This window comes from Lonchura striata, chromosome 7, assembly GCF_050655825.1.
Source record: "Lonchura striata isolate lonStrDom1 chromosome 7, ASM5065582v1, whole genome shotgun sequence".
Lineage (NCBI taxonomy): Eukaryota > Metazoa > Chordata > Aves > Passeriformes > Estrildidae > Lonchura > Lonchura striata.
The window spans coordinates 7,052,101-7,074,869 of NC_140709.1; the positions used below are offsets into that span (position 1 = coordinate 7,052,101).

The window sequence follows — 22,769 nt, forward strand, 5'->3', positions numbered from 1 at the left end:
GTGACATCCTCCTACTCCCCAGCCTTTCACTTCAGCCCTCTTTCCAGAGAGATGAAGACCTCACCAAGCCATTAGGGGAATTCTCTGTGCCATGGGAACAGAGCAGGTTTCAGTACACAGTGTGCATTGCAAGAGCTCTTTTGAGGCAGTAAAACTTGGGGCAGGGGGACCCACAGAAATTTACATCAAGCTAAATCCAATACATGTCCTTTCACTGAAATGGGCAAAACCTATCAATATTAGCATGCCAAGCCAGCAAAAAAACCCACAAAGTTTAAACAATATTGTCAATACAACATAGTATTACTCATACACGTCACACTTGTAGTGCAAAGTCTCATCTCTCCACCTAAGTTTGGCTTCCTTTCCCATCATAAAGGGCATAGAAAAAGGAAATAAAACAGCTTGAGGAGCTAAAACCTTCCATATAACGTTCTAACATTCGAGATACAACAGACTTTATTTTTCTGCTTCCTTCCACTTTTCACAAAGCTGAATAAAAATTCACAGAGGTGACCTCATAAATAAGGCTGGTAAAGCATTATGGTCACAATCTGTAGGAACAGGTGACAAAATGCTTACCTTCCAAACAGACACACACAGCAGATGGCATCCCCTCACTAAGTGTGGAATTGAGGAACAAGGCTCTCTCTGCAGTACCTGACAAGCACATGAAAGGTAGTGCTAACAAGGAGAAAAACATCTGGAAGAGAGTGTTTATATATGGAACACAGTTGTTGAATAAGCAAACGGAAGTGTGAATTTGCATTTGTTAGTGTATCTATGGTCTGGCTGCTTTGCAAACAGCTACAAGGCAATGTAAGGAAAATCCAGACTGAAAGGCTCAGAATATTTTTGGGGCAATGTGTACACAATGCTTTCCCATATCTCTTTTAGAGCATGTGAAAAACGACAGCTTCAATAGGAGATTTTACTTTTATTTATATATTAAAGAAAATAGCATTTTTTTTTAAACTTGTGCACACAGGAAATAATCGTGTCAGAAAGCCACAGCACAAGACAGTCTGAAATAAGCAAACAATCCATTGCTTTTTCTGTTAAATTTCCAGTTGTCATTCTAAATTAAAACAGGAAGAATTTAAGGAGCTGTCTGTTTTCAGATGAAAATCCCATTCCTAAACAGGATTAGTTGGTAACCTAAAAATATCAGTCAGTAATCTCCAAAAGTCATAAGCTCATGCACCCCTATACCAATCACTAACCAAAAGAAATTAGGTCAGAATTCAAATCAGATCACACCAGAGTAGCATCAATCTTCTTATTTCAGCGCTGTCACATTTTAAATTTTTCACACAATTTCCACATAAATTATTAAAAACAGAGATCTGCCTCCAAACAGAGACTAACTAAAAATGACATTCTAGTTTATTGTGACAGTTTTAAAAAATACATATTTTCAGTCACTTAAGACATACATCTCTAAATGCACCCCATCAAGCAAACAAAAGTTATTTGACAGGCTGCTTTAGTTTCCTTAAAATGATCTGAGATTAGGTGACAGTTCTTCTGTCACTGCCATGGACTACTTTCCTTGTACATACCCATACTTTATTTTCTATACATAAAAAATAATAAACAGTACATAACATCAGGCAATTTTTGAAATTCATTGGTGTAAAGCCACACAATAAAATCACTGTCTCTCCTACAGCTTGGTTTCCTTTTCACAATGACAAGAGTCTTCCAAGATGCAGATCCAGGACACACATAAAGTATTTGAGCATATTACAATAACTTGCATCTGAATGCCATTAGCTGCACTATTAAAGAAGCGGCCACTTCAGCTCACATTCTTAATTTCCACGTCTTGACTGACTGCCATTTGGGCAAAATCACAAATATCCAATGAAAGCATCTCACTTGGTTCTGTGTTCCCAGAAGTGGCATCACTGGCTTACTGACAATTATCACAATTTTTAATGGCTTTTAACCTTGGTGCAGTTCACTGATTGCCACTGCTGACAAGGAGAGACACGGAGCAGCTATGACCAGAAAATAAGTTTCAGCTACAACTTTTAGATAGAGGCTGACTCCACAATGAGAAGTAGCATGGTACTCAAGCCTTATGACATCTTCAACTCTAAAATTCACACTTTATCTACAAACTTGTCACCAAAGCCAAACCAACCGGGTAGCTAATGGCAGCAAGACACTTCAACACTTTTATTTTAACTAATTTTATGGTGACATTTATGAGCTGTAATAAGCTATATGAATCAGTGTCATAAACCTTCATAACACATAACGAACTAGAGGGTAAAGTAAGTGGTCTGCCTCCTAATTAAGCAATAGTTTAAATTCCTGCCATGCAGAATAAACCTCTTATTAAACATCATCATTTTTGACTTCTTATATAACAAGTTTCTGTCTATCCCTGACTTAGTTACAATGACAATCACAAGTCTACAGACCAGCAATTCCTTTGGGAAGGGGCATTTATTGACTGCAGTTTGAGAAAACATAGAAATGTCATGAGAAAAGCAAAACAAAGTTTTCACTCCTCCCACATAACCACCCCAAAAATGCCCCAAAAACCCCACATCCCAAAAACACCAAAATAACCCCAACAACAAAACCCTGCCCAATGATTTAACCAGTGTCTACTGCCTCATCTTTCCTAGTAGAAAAAACCTCCACTTCCTCATGTGCTCTGAGCCCATCAGAAAGTAAAGTACTGTCAGATAACCTGGCACATGAACACTGCTCTGTACCAGCAGACATTTGTATCACAATATCAGTTGTGCAAATGGCATTGAACAAGCAGGGGTTTTGTTTGACTTTGTTCTGCTTTTCTCTCCCTTGGATCAGTTTACTTGCAGTGGACCATCTCTGCTAATTTTAGCTGCAGTTCTCAGTCATTTTCAGCCAAATCCAAATAGTTTCTCAGGAACCCATACTCCCAGGCATGTAACATCACACTGCTTAACTCTGACAAACCAAGTTTGCATATTCTTGCTACAGGCAAAGCAGAAAAAACTGAGTTCTCTTCATACCACAATCTAGCAGTGATGCATAAAAAACAATCAAACCCTGCAGTGAAGAAACCTTCACTTCATGCTCTCTTGTGATAGGGTATCACAGCTAGGAGAGGAGAAAGCAAAACCAGCCAACACAAACTCAGTTTGAATGCAAGGCCCAGTGAAGAGCTGTGGGACCCAACTTACACAGCCTGTCATGGGAAACAGGCATGAAAGCCTTTCTCCTGTCAAAGTGGGCTGACAAAAAGGTTTGCCTGGACAGTTAAATTTTCTTGCTGCCACAGCTGTCAGAGAGCACTCCTGCGTGGCTTGTCACTTGTCTTCAAAATGCAGAAGTTCCACAAAAGAAGGTAAACCTATTTCTTTTCCTCTTCTCTCCCCATCTCCGCTGGAGCTACAAATTAATTAAAAAAGCTCAAGCAACTATAAAAGCCATCAACAAGAGGCAGGGAAGAGTACAATTAAATAAACCCAATAATGTAAAACCCAAACTGCAGGCAGACAACTGAACACAGTATTCCTGGGTTGATGTCAATATAAGGAAGGTTGAAAGAGCATTGTGTTACAATCTAAGCCTTAGGAGTAAATTTATTTACACTCATATCAACATAATAATTTTCTAATGCAGGAAAGAAAGCAGTTCAAACTCCCATCTGAAATACAGACTGAATAGTAATCTCATAACCTTTGTTATCTGTTAAAAGCTTGATGGACTTAGTTAATGTTTATAATGTTACAAAGCATTAGGCCTCCATGAATTGCTTACCTCATTTTGAAATGGGTACCAAGGCTGATGCTTCTTTTCAAGGAAAGAAGAAACTTCTAAAATATCTTGTCAGCTCTACCCAAAAGGCCTACAGAGCTCTTCAGTTCCAACAGGACTGATCCCATGATCCTAGAGCTGCTACTTATGGGTTTGCCCTTGAAGAAAGTCTTGCCAGTGACACAGTACCTGAAGGAGGTGAAACTCTAGAACAATCCTAGCATTTCTCAGTAGTTACACCAGATTTGTTATGAATCAAAACCTACTAATGCTAATGTCAGAATTATCTTCTGACACAAAATCCACAGAACTTTGTTACAACAACCATGAAGAATTAATTAACCTTTACCAGCCTAACATCTTTCTTATCAACCATATTTAAACAAACCAGTACTGCCTGTATGAAGTACAGACAGCCCTTAATAAGAGGTCAAATGAATCAACTTATAAAGACCATTTTATCAAGTGTGTGGCAATATAGTGTGGACACCTTATCCTGAAAATGTATTAATGGCTGCATGCCAGTCCTACTTCAAAGAAGGCTGCCATGCAAGTCATAACTAACCCCTCCTCCTAATCATAAACATGAAAATTCCTTAACTCTTGGACACATGTATTCAAAATTTAAGAGGGAGGGCAGGCAGACAAAAAGGAAAACAAAAAAAACCCATGAAACCCATACAGGACTTATTTTCTGCCAAGGGCAAAACCACCAGGCATTCTCTAAAAGGCTGAGATGACTCTGAACATTTTAGAGGATGAGGTTCTGGGCATCGTATTCAGCAAAAATGCACTAAGAACTTGGAAGTCAAAGAGAGCTTCCACAACAATAACAGGTCATTTGAAAAACAATTATCAGAGCAACTTTGGAGGAAAAAGTGCATATACATAAGCAAATAGGACTGGACAGAAGAAAATAGTTGGCAGAAAATCAAGATCTTTAGATGCAATTGGGAAATACGTTTCCTTCATTTTCCTCATTTCTCTCAAGTTGTTAGTAACCTCTAATTTTCCATCTTTGTTGTATTGCTTAAATTAACTAGTATTTACCGAATGTTTTAAGTACATATTCTAACATTAGATAACTTATTCCAAAACAAAGTTAGTGGGTACTTTTGCTATCACTGTAACTAAGATCTGGGAGAAAAAAAAAAGCCAAACAAACCCAAGAAGAAAGGGTTTTTGTTACCATAACAAACAATAGTGAGGTTTTGTCTACATACTTCTTTGAAGGTCGTCATAATGGGCAATAACAAAGGAATTGTTATCACCCAGGTTAAAATATGATGAATTGTAAATAAAGATCACGACTGCTTATATTTGAGCTGAAGTACTTATGCTGGAAAAAAGTATACATCCACCATCTGGTGCACAGTAATTACAGAAATTAAAACCACATTTCTGTGGCCTGCCTTTAACAATTTTTACTGATACAGTAATACTTGATCTTCTTAGGGAGTATAATCTAAACTCATGCTGTTAAATGATCATAAGACTATGCAGTGCATGGCATAAGCAGTTCATTAAGCTGGAATCTTTAAAAACACTTGTTCCCAGTATTAAGGGAAACAGTTCCCGTAGGTTCACATCACGCCACTCAATTTCATCCACAGCCAAGGCAAGTTAATTTCACACCTGCTGAGCGATATCATGATGGATGGCACCACAGCAGGTCATTAATTTTGTTTCCTTTTGATTAATTTCACACCATAGACTGGACACAGTTTTTTGAGCTACGATGTCTAAGAGCAGGGCTTAATGCCTGCAAAGGGCTAAATCAGGTTTTCACTGCTTGCCAAAAGGCAAAGAACCCAAATGTGGTACAAGTGAAAGGGAGCTTCACTAAGCTTGGCACTGAACTCTGACATGGTTACAGGTATGGCAGGACAGTCTCACTGACCAGTGTAATTTAAATGTACTGTTCTTGAATACAGCCATAAAGCAAAAATTCTGGATATACCTTACCTACAATCAAGAAGACAAAAGTTAGTTTTACTTGCCACACAAACCCTTCCATCATTTACTTACTGGTGATATACCTAATAAGGTATATTTACTAAGGCTACTGTATTTCCCAATTTCAAATTAAAGAAAAAAAAAAACCTCATGATCACACAGGATGAAAGCAGAGGAAGGAAAAGTTAACATTCAAAGATGACAACAGCAGCCACTGTTGCCAGCAGAGCAGAAGGAGAAGCAGTGGGTCATTTTGTCACTCTAGTCAGTGAGGACATCTGGGGCCCTTGGAAGCCTCTGGCCCCACGGCAGAGGGTCCAGGCACAGCAGAGGGCTGAGCTGAGCCAGCAGCTGAGGAACAGCCTAAGCTCCCTGCACTTATCCTGCTGCTCCAAGCCACCCAGCCTCACACCCTCCTTTGTGCTACATGTGCCAAATCACCAGATCCCTCGATGAGCTGATTCAGCTCGTGAAAACAAAAGAAGCCTTTTTCTTACATTAGCTTTCTGCTTGTTTCACAAACCAAGCTGTCTAACAGATGGGTCAGGTGCATATCAAAGCTGGTGAAAATGAAAAGGAAAAACTGTATTTTTTGGTAGCAAAGAGATGTTTAGCTTAGCCCTTCTCCCCCTTCTAGGGAGTGATTCAAGGCAGCAGCCCCAAAAGCCTTGTCCTCTCTATTGACTATGGAAGGACCTGAGCTTCCAAAACTCAGATTAGGATGTGTTTTCATCCCTTCTTTTCCTTTTCTCTGTGCACCCCAATATTCTACAGCACAACAAATATCAAGGAATCATTATTGCTTGTCACTCCTTCAATGCTTTTGCTCTTTTGTTCTTCAAAACAGTGTTTCACAATATAGAATGAGCAAATTTTTAGTCTCTGATCATGAAGAATAATTTACAAAACACAGAAATGCTCATGCTTACCAGCAGCCATGCTAAGCTGAAACTATTGCAGTTAAGGCAAAATAGTGGTGAGAGTGACAGGGACAATGGTTTTGTGATTTGACAAATGGAAATGACATGGGACACGTGATTCAGTACGCATGGCTTAAATCTCTCAGCGTGACAGGCTTAAGTGAGGAAGACACGAACTACTCTGAATCCATCTGTGCCAGCAGACTTCTCCAACCAGAAGTCATTGCCCCCTCACATCTGCCCATGGAATTAACCTCAGTGTCCCCTAGACATTACTGCAAACTAAGTAGGGCAATAATTAATTTGCTATTTCAGCTACAAAGCTGGTCTTGCTAGTTTGATTTGCATAGTTCAGGCTGTGTAGACTGGCCTGTCCACCAAGATTGCAGCAACCTCTCCTACAATCATCCTGCTGTCCTCTTCTGGTTCAGCACACTGACTGACATCATGACTTACTATCAAGTACTTGATCAAAGGCTCTGCACAAAGCTTGAATAGATGCTGATTTGATGTGCTATAATGGTTACCTGTTTATTTGCCAACATGTAATTTTCAGCATGAACTGAAACGTTTTACTGTCAGCTCCTATAAAGAATCTAAAAACAGGATGAACAAGAAGCTGGGTTAATAGGACTTAGCCACAGAATGGAAATTCAAAGTAAATTATCTCAATCATCAGAAGCTGCAAGCTGGATTTTGTGGATGCACCTCCCATTGCTGGCAACCAATTATGACAATTTTGAGAGTAAGGACTACACAAGGAAGAGCTACAGCTTCATCAAGATTTGCAGCAGCTGTTCTTGCTCATCATCACCATTACATGGTTCACATTATGAATGGGAAAGTGAACATTTCAGTCCTTTTCCCAGTTACCCACAATACCATATAAAAAAAAAAGAGTTTGTGAGAGAACTAGTTTTGAAGTTTACATTCTTGAATGTCTAGAGAACACCTGGCCACACTTCCCTTTGTATGTCTCAGTTCTAGGGGCTGCTGAAGAAGCCACTCACTTTCTATCCAAGATCTCTTTGTAGCTGAAAAAATCCCAAACAATAAAACATTCCCTACCCATTCTAAAAAAACCCCACAACCTAAAACAAAACAACCGCCCAAATCCCCCAAACTGAACACCAATCAAAATCCCTAACTAAGCCTCCCAGGTCACATTTCTCAAACTATCAACTTCTTATCCTCCCGTAAGTGTGGTGGTACTTTCAAAATCTAGAAATTTAATCTGCCTGTATATCATTTGAAATTAGGAAACAAGAGAAGTTGAACCCTCAAAGCAAGTCTTAAATTGTTTTTTATTCATCTCACACAAATAATAAAAAATTAAGGTGAAATTTGCTATAAATGCATAGATTAATGCTTACCAATTCTCTTTAATTATGACAGCAATTTGTGAACTAAAACCTAAGTGCAATAAAGAATGAATTTGAAACTGCTACACGTTTGCATATATTCATTACGCACATCACCACATGACAGGCAGAATCTTTGAAGGTGAATCCCAAACAAGTGATTACCACTGAAGCAACATGATGGAGAATGAAGTAGACAAATGATGTATTTAGCTTCATCCTATCTTTGTCCCTAGAGGAAAGCATTTCCTCTAGTGTGGGAAGGGGAGGGGGGGAAAAAAAGCCTAGAAAATTCAAACATGTTTTCCCCCAACACTAATGACCCATTTTAAACAGTCTTATGTAACTCAAAAATGAGATTATATTCGCGTTGTCATGGATTTAATCTTATATTTTCCAGTCTGAATCATATCAGAAGGTTATTTACCTCACCTTCTACCTTGTCTTCCTTCTGAATTTTCTCAGTTTAAGAAATTCAGTCCTCTGTAGCTTTTCAAATGGATTAAACAAAAATAAAGGGGCAAGGTAATTTTGGTGAGGTAATTTTGCACTTGTCTGAGCTGTACAAGGTTTATACAATCTGAAGCTATGTAATTATGTTAAATACCTTGTACCTTCTGAAATTTTTACCAGTCCTGGAATTCCCCCATGTGTGCTCTTCAGCGTGTTATCAAACATGCACGTTGAGCTTTTCCCGCTGCAGTGCTGGGAACACAAGCCAGTTCTTAGAAAACTGTCATCAGGTGAAAAGCTTTTCCAAAAACAAGGAGAAATGGGTCCACTTTGATAACTGTTCTCTAAAAAGGTCACATAAACCTTAGCATTCACAAATCTCTTTGCCACTCATAGTTGTGTGGATGGAAGAGACAAAAAAAATGTTCCTTCTAGCAGCAAATCTTGCTGTGTATCAACTAAAAGCTCCTCCACACATACGATGGACATAAATATGGATGGATATAAATTGAAAACACCACCTATGTACAACAAAATATCTATATATTTGTCAAACATTATCTGAATAACAGGGATAAGATCTACAAGACAGTTAAGTCAGACTTCCAAGGTCCACTCAAAAACATGAGGTCACTATTTAGGTTAGTTCTCCTGTGTTTCAACAATACAAACACATTATAAACAATATAATGTAAACACCAAGGCTTCCTTTCTTCTCCCACAAACATTAAAAAAAAAATCTCTAGAAAATGCCTCCTAAATTGCCTCCTAAATACAAATGGTTTCCAGATGAGAAAGAAAATTCAATAGGCAATATTGTCCATCTCTAGAATGGTGACAGTGAAAAGGTCTGCATTTTGATCTAACAAGGTTCTTCCTAGAGCCATGTTTATGTTAGTTAGGTAAGTGTACAAGACATAAAATAAACCCACAGACCAAAATACTCATATATAAATATGTACTGAAAACTCTACTTTCAGACAATCCATTTGAAAATTATTACAATCCAGCAGTTAATGTAAATGCACAAAGCTGCCAAAAAGATCACTTACAGCTCTGAGCAGAATGTAAATGATCTTGAAATAGTACTGTAGTACTAGCAGAGAGGAAAACAGAGACCACTTTACTGATACTACCATAGATTAATGGATTTCTTTACTGTTTAGTCAAACCTAATGAAGAGAAAAAGATAGGCAGAGACAGAGGAATAGATTTTCTAATATTATGAAAATACTCATTCCTTTCAACTCACAGGGGAAATGTGCTGGCAAAAACATCTTAAAAGTTAATACAAAAAGCCTTTCTCTTTTAAACTGTGTATAACTGGGCTACATTGATTTATCTTTGTAACAGCCAGGATTTGACAGATAACCTGCAAAGAACTATTTAAGGCATTATCTTATCACATTTCAACATCCTGAGCAGTCCATTTGCTGTGTAAGCTACAACCATGAGGGTCCAACACAGACCATGGTATACTATTGTGGCAAGCACATTTCTCTCCCTCTCAGGATTTTTCACAGAGGTGCACAGAGAGAAATGAAAGAGAAAACAATTTCTATTTCTGCTCCTTGTTTTTCCTATGTGGAATGTGTTTGGAGAATTGTTTACCTGGAGTGAGTGCTTGATTGGATTCTGGTGAGGACTGGTTGAGCCTGATGGCAAATCCAATCCACCTGTGTGTGGACTCTCAAGATTGAGAGGGTCACGAGTTGTGTTGGAGTTAGAGAAAGTAGTATGTAGTTGTAATATCTTCCTTTTTATATAGTATATTAATGTATGTTAGCGTAGTTATAATAAAGAAATCATTCAGCCTTCTGAATTGAGTCAGACATCGTCATTTCTTCCCATTGGGTTCACCTGCATTTTCAATATCCTATCTCAGTCTTACACCTGAGTTATTCTGCCTCAAGTGGGTAAATGTGGACTTGAGCCACGTGCATGCAGAGGGCATCAGTGGCTCTGACTGCAGGGGGGACACCAAAACACAACAGCCCCCACTGCAACAGTGGCTGGAAGTGCTCAAGGCCAGGTTGGATGGGGCTCTGAGCAAGCTGGTCTCATGGAAGGTGTCCCTGCAAGAAGGTTGGAATGAGATGAGCCTTAAGATGCATTCCAACACAAACCATTCTGTGATTTTTTTATTAATTCTATTATTAGGTCTGGTCTTAAGGAGAATAACAGTTCAAGCTACGAGCCAGACAAAAGAAAGAATAATTTTTTTCAATAACATTTTCCTCTGTACTTCACAGGAATATATTCCTTTCTGCAGCTTTTATCACTTAATAGTTTCCTATTTAGGCTGTTATTTTAACAATTGGAAAATTTGTACCCTACAGTTTGGACTCAACATATGACTTGAGGTTCAGGACTGAAAGAAGCTTAATTATGAGATGTCAGCAGTTAGCATGGATTTACCAGACATATCAGAAGATAGAATTTTAAAGGTTGTCTAAACTAAGATTTCTTTGCTACCTTGGTCTGTTCAGCTTTCCCAATTCTAACAGACCACAGAGACCATGTAAAATTTCAAACTTACATTTTCTCCATAATATTTTCATTTGTTTATCCTGACTAACTCTTTTGGGGAGGTATAAAGATAGCCTTAGATGAGATTCCTACACATTTATAATAATCAAGCCAAATATGTTGTTCCAATAATATACTGACTATACTAGCAAATGCATGGAAGATAACTCTGGTGCAAATAATCCCAAGACAAAAAAAAAAAACCTGTTGACTAGGAAAAATTACTGGACATGAATGGATTACCCAGTTTTTCAATGTGCTATTTCATTTTCTGTGAATTCAAAGCTCGTGGAACATGGGCAGTGAGTCAGACCTTCAGTAAAATCACCCTCAATCATTATGGACATCCTGAGGTTACCTGAAAAAGCCTCATCAGAAAAAAAAAAAAAAACAAAAACCAAAACAAAAACCTCAACACAAAACCAAAACAAACAAACAAAAAACAACAGGAAAGAGGAACTGTGTGGAAACTTTGTTGTGACAAAGAAAAAGATGAAGATCAACTGGCCTTCTGAAGGTATGAAATCAATGCTTCAAATAATTTGTTTTCATAAATAGGTAATAAGCAACCCAACAGAAAAGTACAAGATGAATGAGATCAGCTATTATTAGCTGATTATAACAAAGATTCAGCACAACTGCACATACACCATTCAGAGACTTCATAGACTTTAATTGTACAGAAAAAAAATCCATTTAGACTTCTCCAATAGGTGGAGCAGGATGAGTGGATTCTCTTTTGGTCAATTCAAGAAGTCAAGGAGTTTAGCAAATAAGGACATTTCCTATCTGTTTTAATATAAAAATTAGGTTATAGAAACTGAAAAAGAATTTCAGAAGAACATTCTGTGGGATGGGAAGGAATGCATGAGGTAAAGCTTACATGTAATGTGTCCCAAAAAATTCCAAGTTGCATGGTGAAATTGCATCCTTGAAGATGAAATGTTTGCAGTGAAATGGCAAAAGCCATTGAGAAGTCTGGGTTAATATAGAAATCATGCTGTTTTTACAAGCAGAACAGGGTATACAGAAAGCCATCCTCACATATAACTGAAATCCCACAACACCAAAGACAAATTATGCATGCTTAGATTGAGAGATCCCCATGACATCCTAAATAAATTGGAATAAAGGAAATAAAGCTGAACCCCATAGTAAACTGCACTGAGGCACACACACAACACAAGTGACAATATATTAGCAAAAGAAGTATGAAAATAACATTTGACAGATTTCTTTCTCTGTTTGTCAAATGCAAGGATGACAGAGCTGGTCAGTACAAAATAACAAATGAGAAGGTTTTAATTCTGCATTTTTGTGGCCTGGACAAACATCTTTATCCTGAGCAATGGGCTTGATCCCCATAGTACAGGCAAGGTAGACACTGTAAGGTTCCTACAGTAATTTCTGCCAAAGTACAATGCTGCATCAGCAGTCTTTTTAATTAAATGTCAAATTTTAGTTAAAGAATAAGGTGGGTGGCATACTTAAAAATATTCTGTAGCTTGTCAAAGGGCAAGAGTACACCTTCATTAAAAAACTCTTTTCATAATGCTCACCCAAAATCAATAGTGTGAAATCTGAGTTGTACATCAGGAATTTATATAGTAAGGAAGCTTTGTTGTTTTTAAATTTGGATAAACAGACATAAAAATGTATGTTGATTGAGGGCAATGGAGTTCAAGTTTTCCATATCCATCACGAATAATACTCAAAGGTAGAACAGACTTGAGATACAAACAACACTTTGAATAGACCCAAGACATTTCTAACAAAACAGAATACTAATGGTGGATGGGGAAAAACAAATCCATTCTTTAAGTACATGGGATGAAGAAAACCTGCACTTCAAATGTAGGGGGGAAAAAAGAACCCCTGCTTCTTAACATTTTTTTAAACCCCAAATAATGAGCAAACATTCTTCAGATCTCCATCTCATACCCTTCTTAAGTCTAAAAAATATAAAATTGATGTAGACCAGTTTTCCACATGAAGTTAAACTACAATACTATTTTTCAAGTACAGCTTTTTAAAAATGAAACTTTTTTCCATTTATAAGGCTCACAGTTTTCTTTGCTCTAGAAGTGGCCACATACATGCCAATATCTCAGTGTGTAAGAAAGTGTTCCTAGCCATGTTTTAAGTAACTCAGTAGTGGAATTCTGTGACATTACACAGTGCAAAAGCTATGCAACCAGTGCATATGGAAACTACGACGCCAGGAAATGAATCAAGGTACAAGGTCTTTAATAGAAGCTGAAGAGAAGCGAAACCTGGTACAAGTTTTTGCTCTGTATCAGCCAGTACAGCCCACAAAGGTAAGTTTAAGTGTACACCTGGGCCTTGTTGTTCTGGTTTTAGTATACAGGGCCAGAGGTTTAAGTAGCATCAACTCAAAAAGAGCTTAAGTAAACTGCAATGTGCCTTTTACACCAGCACAGAATTCACCCACTGTGGTTAAACTCTCCTTACATCACTGGAAAACTCTAGTCCTTTCACCACAGACCTGTGGTAACACTGAGTCCCTGCTGGCAATGAATCAACAGTGCTGCAAGCACTGCTCCTTTACTGCAGGTTCAGAAGCCAGATTGGATCAACCACTGAAGGGGAATTCCAAACTTACAGTGGGGAAGTCCCATTTCCACAGAACTTCATCACAGATGCAAGTATGCAGAAATCTGTGATGGAAACCAAGACCCAGAGCATCCTCTAGTCTGGAACTCCTTCTTGCAACCTCAAATATTCTCTAATTTATCTTGGGGACAATTTTGCCATGATAGGTCAGGTGAAAGTTACTGTAACCTTTCCCTCAAAGAAATAATGAATAATGCTTTTAAATTATCAATCCAGAACTCAAGGGGAGTCACTTCAGATACTGAAAGATTTCACAGATTCACAACTGGGACCAAAACCTGACATCAATAAGCTGCCCGAGAGGCCTCAAACCACCAGGATGTAGATCCAGTAATAGGTCAAATCACTTTCTGAAACCAAACACTCCTGCAACTTGGTTTCATTTGTCACATCATTATACAGCCAGAAGTTTTTATTTTACTGATTATCCATTTTGTTAACTTAGGAATGCTGAGCTACTGAAAAAACTCAGGAAAAGTATTCCAGCAAGACCTACAGCTTATCTATAAGGAGCACAGTTTGTCTTTCAAGAGAAGTTATCAAAATAAGGAATTTTTTTTACTATTACTGGTGATTGATAAACCCTACTGTACTTAAGAAAATGTATATTTAAAATAACAAGCTAATGTTTTATTTTAAGTTCTAACCATAAGCATATTTAAAGTATACCCATAAAATATGGCAACTTGATTACAAGCTCTTAAAAGTAGACTAAGTATTAACATAAACTGGTTAATTTAATCTGTAGTAAAATAGCTGTTAGCTTTAACAGAAAAGCCACTGGAAGCATTCTGCTCCTGCGTGCTTTTCTGCATTCTAGTAAAAGAAAGTAGCTGCATAACAGAAAGAGAGGTGAAGTGTAAACAGAATGATACTGCATTTCACCAGGTTCTTGGAGGATCAATAATCCTGATAGAGAAACTGCCTTTCATGAAAAGAAATACAGGGAAGCAAACTGCACATTTTACAAGAACTTAGAAAACCAAAACAATGTGCAAGGGACTTATTGGAACAAGGTAGCTTTAATAATGTGGTCAGATACTTAGGCTGAAGTCTGAGTGGTAAAGATTGAGAAATCTTTTTTTTTACTTCTCTACAGCATGTTCCACACCCTTCTCCTCTACTGTCAGATCAAACCTGTACAGGGAGGGGCAGAGTCTAAGGAAAAGGAAATTAACTGGAATGCCTGTTACAGAGGTGTAGTGGTGCAGCATGAAACTTTCTTGAACAACTTAGAGCTGGTATTTTCACTCTTCTAAATCTAAAATATAGAAAATTAAGTCACTGCACAAACTGTACTTGAACAGGGCCTGTCAAGAAAAGACTCAGAAATTACTTAGCAAGCAATTACATAATCTTGTTAGGAGCTAAATTATCTGTTCAAGGATTTTTATTATGAATACTATACCAATTTTCGAATTCACTGAATGGAAGAGTTACATATACTATGCAGACAAGGTTTATGTGTCTAATGAAATGTTTCAGATAGTCCATCTTCAATCAAAACACACTTTATGCTTCATTTTATAAAAAAGAAGGTAAAAATAAAAGAGAAAATACATGTTTAGTGATGTGGGTCCTTAAATACTTGAAATTGTCTTCCAGGTATATCACATGCATTCTTCAGAGTTCAAAAACTGCACTGAAGCTGCATTGAACAGTAATAGTTCTCTGCAGAAAAGGATCAAACAGTGAGAAAGGATGAGAACAGAAAAAAAAGAAAGGTGAGGGATAAGACAGCATTTCAAACTCAAGAGAACTACTGCCCAAGGGACTATATGCTCATACAGAAGATTCTTATTAGTAAAACAGTAAAAATGTGTTAATCCACTCTGGTCACACATATTGCAGAGAAGAGGACTATGACACAATGTGGCAGAATCCAAGTGTTCAGTATCTTCCAAAGGTGAAAAACCATCCGGTTCACACAACATAATCTTTGGGCAGGAATGGTAATTCACTGCAGTTTATACCTTTTATGACAATTTAGAATTGTAAAATCTCTTTGTTTGGAAAAGGTACTTGAGATCATTGAGTCCAAGGGTCTATACATCTTTTAAACACCTCCAGGGATGCTGACTAAGCCCTGGTCAGCCTGTTCCAAAGCCTGACAACCCTTTTGGTGAAGGAGTTTTACCTAGCATGCAATCTACTACTCCATTAGTAACTGTCTGAGAAAGCCTTGCTAGGAGCTCAACACAGGTTAAATAAAAAGCTGAACTAATCACAGTGCACATAGGAAGGGAGAAACACAACCTTAACAGGCAATAGGAACAAGCAGCAGTAACTTCATTATCTAACTCTAACAAGAGTGAAGAAAAAAAGCTTTTAGTTTTAAAACTATTCTAGGGAAACACAACCACAAAGAATACATTTCATGTCAAAAATTATATGTAAAGAAATGTAACATACTACATGACCCACGAGCAACAACCAATTAAAGTAAAATCAGGTTCAGCCTGCTACTTGTAACGCAGGAAAATCCTTTTGTCTAAAGGACAAGGTCAAAAGAGGTGGTTGATCACTTTCAAAGATTACAGGATTTTATCAGGATATAAAAATCAGTATGACAACTGTCAGCAGGTTAGACAAATAATCAAGGTTAAACAGTTTGGAATGCCTGTGGGATATATGAAAAAATACAGTTAGCTAAGAGGAATAAGAGGTCCTTGTGAGACTCAAAGGGCCAGGATCACAGAATTCTTAACTCATACAAACCATAAATAATAAATCAAATGAATCACAGCATTGACTTAAGCTTTCCTCATGAAAAGGATTTTGCTATTTGGAGTACTATAAGAGGGAATCCCTGTCCCCCAAAGTATTTCCTCTTGGTACTTTCACTGCAGCGTCTCTCTAGTACACAAGCTGCCACATAGGTATGAAATCTCTTTAGCAAGAAGTTTCTAATAAAAGAAAGAGCTGCATCATAGCCTGAGTGCATGCACAGACCTTGGGCTTGAAGGATTGACCTGATTAAAGCTGACCAGACTTCTCCTTGTGGGAAGGTAAGAACAAAACTCAAAATCTATCTCAAGACAGCTGAACTACTCCAGCTTGAGTAAAAGAAGGCTATCCATTCTGGTAAAAGTCTGCACTGCCACAGAAAGCCAGCCACCGGCTCACACCTGGAGACTGTGTCAGTATTTGTGTTGTCAATGCTTCATCATTATGGTGGCTCCTCCTCAAATGACATCACTTCAGAGGTCTTATTTCATTATCCAAAACCCTCCACTGAACTAGTCTAAGTTTCTACAAAACTCTACTCACCCCTTCTTTGTAGCCATAAATTACAGTAAATTATCAACTCACAGGAACAAGGAAGAAATAATAAAAAACAAAATAGGGTCAAAAGCTACAGAAATCTACCAAAACGTGATCTGAGATTTATACCTCAGAGAAATTACACTTCCTTACATTATAGGTTTAAGCTCTTCAAGAAATGAAAATAAATAGAAAGGAAATAAATAGATAAGGAAGCCTTCAAAACTTCAATATTCTATGCCAATAATAGGAGGTGTATAGAGGAAGACAAGAGGGTTTGAGTGTGCAGGCATACAGAGGGTAGAAAATGGAAAACTCCACTTTTTCTCCTGAAGTATGGAAGGACAAGAGATTTGTTCGTTTTTTGTGTTCTGTGTTGTTTGGGGCTTTTTTTGTTTACGTGGTATATGAAATATAGAGATGCACAAATACTAACTTTGCAAAAGTAGAGAGGAATAAAGAATGACCTTATTCCACTCCAAACAGTTAAGAATGTTTTTGAAATAGAAGATGCAGTAATAGCAAAATTGCTTGATTCCTGAAAGAGTTTCCACTCATCAGATTCCCAGCTGATTAGCACTGTGCAGCATATTCATTTCCTCAGCAGATGCTTCCAATGTTTTTCACCAAGAATTGCTGCTGGAGTACTCTGGTTCCAAAACAGGCAAAGCAGAAAAGTTCTGCAGACGCTTTTGGAACAATGTGATGTAAGTGATAATGCAACCAGAACCTGGCACTTTGATAATCATCACATAATTTTCACATCTACTTAAGAGACTAAGCAAACACTAAGTCAAAAAATCTGTCGGCAAATAATCATGTTTGCCACTGGATCTCACTTGGGACTGCTCTTCCTAACAAAAAACCTGAACTAATTCTCTCATTCTCTCATAAAACACCAAGTCTCTTCTATATCTCAACCTTCTCAAAACATGAACACTGCATTCATGTAAGCCTTCAAGACACCTACCACATAACTAACAATACCTGCTAAGGGCAGTTAATGCCAATGACTCCTGAAGTTCTATTAAAATTCTGGAGCCAAGATGAGGAATTAAACTGCACTCTAAGCTATTTTACCCAACAGAAGCAAAAGCAGAGTGAGCTTGTTAGATGACGGCAGCATACAATGCCAAAAACATAACCCAGCACATGAAATAAAAAAAAAAAAATTCAGACTTGAAGGGAAGGGAGTGGTGCTAATAAAATTCCACGTACTATCTGAAGCATAGAAATTAACAATACAAAGCTTTCTTTTTCTTTTTTAAACAAGGGAACAGAAGGGAATCTGGTTGGAGGGAAATTACTTAAAACTGGAGAGCAGTTGTCTTTATTCAAAGTCATTTTAAGAATTCAGAACGCTTCATTATTTTGCCAGATTCTATTTCATGAAGCAGATTAAGGATTTTACATTATTTGCACCCAGTGTTGCTGGCTGCTTCCCAAGTTTTAGGCAGTCTAGTTTGGGGAGCTTAGACAACCTGATCTTCTTATATTCAGAATTCAGTCACTTTTTCTTTCAGCATCTTTTCAGTCCAGGCGTATAAGCTGCCTTCCTCCAGGACAGCAAGATGGATTTATCACCCAGAAAAGAGGAAGCATATGTTCTTATTTAATCCTTATTCTGTTCATACAAAATAAATCCATATTCTACACAAGAGCAACAAAAAAAAAGTCTGCATATGTGAAATCATGAAGAATAGACATTTTTTTCAGTAAATATACTGCTCCACAGGTCATTTTAGGAATAAACTACTCCCTACATCTCAGATAGGCAAAGAACAGAAAGCTGAAGTGAAAGTGCCTTGTATGCAATAAAACCGCCAAGAAAAAAAGGTGGTTTCCCCCTATTGCTAGGCTTGGTACAACCAGCAGTAATTATGTGAACCATGGGTGCTGCAGTAAGCAGGGTTTCTCATGAAGTACAGTCAGAGTCATTACACAGAGATGAAGGAAAAAGGTAAATCACCCATTCAGACTAAATTGAACTTTGAGTCCCCAGGCAAAATGGTTTCACTAATATAGAAACCAAGAACTAACCGGTTCCTCCTTTTTTGAAAGCTTTTTATGAAATGGCAAAATTATTCTGGAAGAACTGAGATCACCTCATTGATTTGGGAGCAAAGGTATACCCTCAGCCTGGAAACAACTTTAAACACTGTCTCCTAAGGACAGAGATTAGCAGATGAGTACCAGTGACTCCTTCCACCCATTTTACACACAAAGCTGTTTGCTGAGATAAAGCACTTGCAGAGCACTAAATCAAAATTCATTCCTGTATTTAGTATTATGAGTCATGCTGTTGAAAAAGCCATCATACTATTTTACGGGGACAAGGCAAGAGAGCTTTTCAGACAAATAAGAGTGTATAATAACATGAATCTCAGGAGTGAGCCTTCATTTAAAGTGTTCTATTCTTGCTGCAGTTATCAAGAGAGATTGATGTAACAAGATCTAGTGCAAGAATCGAGAATTCATTTTCTCAGGTTTGGTGACCCTAACGCTGGAAGGAAAAATTTGCTCTCAAAAGATGAGACTGATATTGTACCATACCTGGAAAAAGATGCAACCTACAGACTCTTGACAGTGGGGAAAGCCTCTACCAAGATTTACTTCCTCAAAACCGAGTGACATTTATTTTCCCCCAAATATGCTGAAAAGTAACTTAGCATTAAACAGTTGCCAAAACTCAAGAAAAAACAATACTCTGTTCAATGTAGGTCCGCACACCTATGCAATCACATCAGGTCAGACAGTACTTTTGACAGAGAAATCCCTGCGACCAAACCACAAGGTGATGTTGATGTGTAAGAAACAACGAAGCTGGCAAATAAAAAAGCACTGTTTTTTCCAACCCAAACCTCAATGCACCTCAAGCAAATAAAAAAAGAAAAAAAAAGAAAATAAAAAAAGAAAAAAAAAGGAAAAAAAGAAAAAAAAAGAAAAAAAAGAAAAAAAAGAAAAAAAAGAAAAAAAAAAGAAAAAAAAAGAAAAAAAAGAAAAAAAAAGTAGCCGATATGGCAGCTCAAGGCACATTTGGCACTGAGATGACAGCTCTCAGGAACCTCTTTCTCAAATTCACTTCCTAGAGGTTTACAAAGCATTGGAGAGGGAACAAAACCGGCGAACCGGGTGGAACCGAGAGCTTGTAAATGGCATCGTAAGGGGCAGATTTCAGCAGACCCTCGCCGAGGATCCATCCTCCCACCCGCGGCAGCGCCGCCCGCGCCCGCTGGAACCTCTGCGCGCCGCTCCGCGCGCCCGGGGCCGCCCCCGCCCCGCAGCCGCCGCCCGGCCCGGCCGGCCCGGGGGCCCCGCCGCTCCCCGACCGCGGAAGGTCGTTCCGCAAGGTGACGGGGGCGCCCGGGCCGCGGCCGGCACGGGCCCCGCCGCTCCGGGGCGGCCGCTCGGCGCTCCCCCCGTCCCCGCATCCCTCCCGCTCCGCGCCCACCGCCGCGCCCGGGCAGGCGGGGGCGATGCCGCCGGGGCGGGGGGGGGGTGTTGGCGGGCGGCCCCCCCCGCTCGGCTGCAGCGACCCCCGCAGCGGGGCCGGGCGCGGCGGCGGAGCCCCGCCGGCCCCGCAGCCGGTGCCGCCTCACCTGTCCGGGCGGCGCGCAGGTCCCCGCGCCGGGCGGAGCGCGGCGCAGCGCCCATGGCCGAGCGCGGGCGGAGGCGCGGCCGCGCCGCCGGGGGACGGGCCAGGCGGGGGCGGGCGGCGCCGGGGAGCGTCTGCAAAGAGCCGGCCGCGCACGGGGGCGCAGCGCGGCGGGGCGGGCGGAGGGCGGGGCGGCGGGGCGCGCGCGGCCGGAAGCGCCTGTGACAGGGCGAGGCAGAGCCGGGGAGTGTCTGCAAAGTGCGCGCCCGGCGCGGGGCGGCCGTGAGGGGGAACCGCCCGGCCGTGGCCCGCGGGTGTGGGCACGGCGCCGGGCACGGTCACGGCCACAGCCGCCGCCCGCCGTGGTGAGCGTGCAGAGGCGGCTCCCGGCCCCTCCTGCGAGGGTTTCCCTCAGCGAAGCCGTCAGGCCGGGCGCGGAGCCCGCGCTGAGCCGACGCGTTGGAGCGGCCAGCGCGTTTCCTAAGCATTAGGAACAGGTATTTGTGTCTGTTCAGCCGCTTAGGCTGTCCTAAAACACGCTCTGCACGCTGCCAGAAGTTGGCCTGTGGGCGCCCTCAGCGGCGGGGAAGCGGCGCGCTGCTGCAGGGCCATCTGCTGATGGCAGTTCGGGCTGGCGGCGCCGGCTCTCGCTCGGCTCGGCTCGTTTCCCCCAGCCGGCTGAGAGCTCATAGAGGCTGGGTGACATCTCGTGGCCAGTCCTGCTCTTCTGCATGGATACAGCCTTCTTGCATAAGGACAAACATCAAAGTGAAAAACTGTTTCTGGTCACCTCCACGACCTAATATAAATTAAAGAAACATACCTGAAGGTTATAATAAGATGCAAAACTCTGGTCCATATTTGTTGCAATATTCATCACATCTACATATTCATCTGGTTTCGAAATAAAAGTTTTTAAAAATAAAGCAGATGGGTATGATGTTGGTCACAATGGACAAAAATCCTTGCTGGTGTTTGGTGCTGTTCTGGGATTTCTCCACACAGGACAGAAAATGATTATTCACTTCCTCAAGGTTTACAAATGCATGCTGAAAGATACTTGTCTGCACCCACAAGCATCTGCAACAATGCTGGGTACCTGAGAGTTTTGCTTTTCACCCAGCATTGTGCTGTGATCCTATTTAGAAAAGCTCGCTGGCATTTAATGACAGGGTTTGGAAACTTTATGAGTAGCAGAATGATCAAAGCTTTGGACATCCTTCTGTGTAAGATGGGAACTTCCTAAATGATCTGCTGTGGTTTGTGCAATGGGCTTGCATCACAGGGAAACAAAGCAGGTGAAATACCAGCAACTACAGTACTTTCAGTCTTTCCCATTTATTATGGTTTTAATTTGTATAGCTCATATACAGGAGCTGACCTAACACTGCAGTCACTTTTGAGTTTGATATGTTCTTATACAGAATATTATACAACAGTGGTCTCCTAGCAGTGCTCTTCCCAAAGGGAACAGTAGCCCTTATTCACTCACAGTTCTCAAGCTGGATTGTGTCTACCAGCTCCCCCACTGAGGAACAGGATGGTACACTACATAGTCCACAGTATTTATGTCTGATATAGCAATGTGAAAAAATATGGCAGTTATGAGCAAACTACGTGCCTTGAATAGGGAAGTGAAAACTGCATAGGTGAGCAGGCATTATTGCAATTGGGGCCCTGGTGCTGGCATCTCATCTTGCCTGTTTGCATCTCTCCAGGACTCCATGCATGCACTGATCCCCTGACCCTTGGTGCAAGGAGGAATCATTAGAGAAGTAATTAAAGAAGATGGTTGATGCCATCTGTTGGTTGTGTGAAACCCCCTAAACATTGTATAAGGCTGGAACTGTACATCTCAGCCTGTTGCTAACTGAGAACTTTTGGGTTACTGTGAGGCCTGTGTTTTCCTGAGGGAAACAATTCTATTCTGGCAGAGACATTCAAGGTATCATCTATTGACAGTGTTTTCCTGCTTGACTTTGTGTCCAAAACTTGCAGGTACAGCCCTGCCTTGAGTGACAACAACTTGGTGTGATTGAGTGCCAGTCACAGCTTTGGAATAACAGAGACCTCGGGAAGCTGAGATGCAGAAGTCACATCTGTACCAACTCCTGCTTGCTTGCTGTGCACTCAGCAGAAAAGGACAGGAATAATCTTAAGCAGACATTGAACACAGTTGGGACTGTTTGTGTTATGGGAGCAATTCTTTGGCATTTCTCTGCACTGAATTTTGGAGAATTCTGTTTACAGACCAGCAGTGTTTGATTACATAAAACGTAAATGCACAGAAATCAC

At 40.1% G+C, this 22,769-nt stretch overlaps 1 protein-coding gene across 2 annotated transcripts in view; it reads right to left on the reverse strand.

Annotated features, from left to right (window-relative positions):
* MGAT5 (alpha-1,6-mannosylglycoprotein 6-beta-N-acetylglucosaminyltransferase) overlaps positions 1 to 20,547 on the reverse strand; it is a 111,048-nt gene extending 90,501 nt beyond the window's left edge. The window contains exon 1 of one of the 2 annotated variants that reach the window (XM_021548729.4): positions 20,479 to 20,547. The gene's annotated coding sequence lies outside the window, so the exon portion shown is untranslated. Of the gene's footprint in view, positions 1 to 582; positions 19,838 to 20,478 lie in introns of those variants that run through there. The other variant, XM_021548731.4, reaches the window with a different exon arrangement.
* Between the last annotated feature and the right edge of the window lie 2,222 nt (positions 20,548 to 22,769).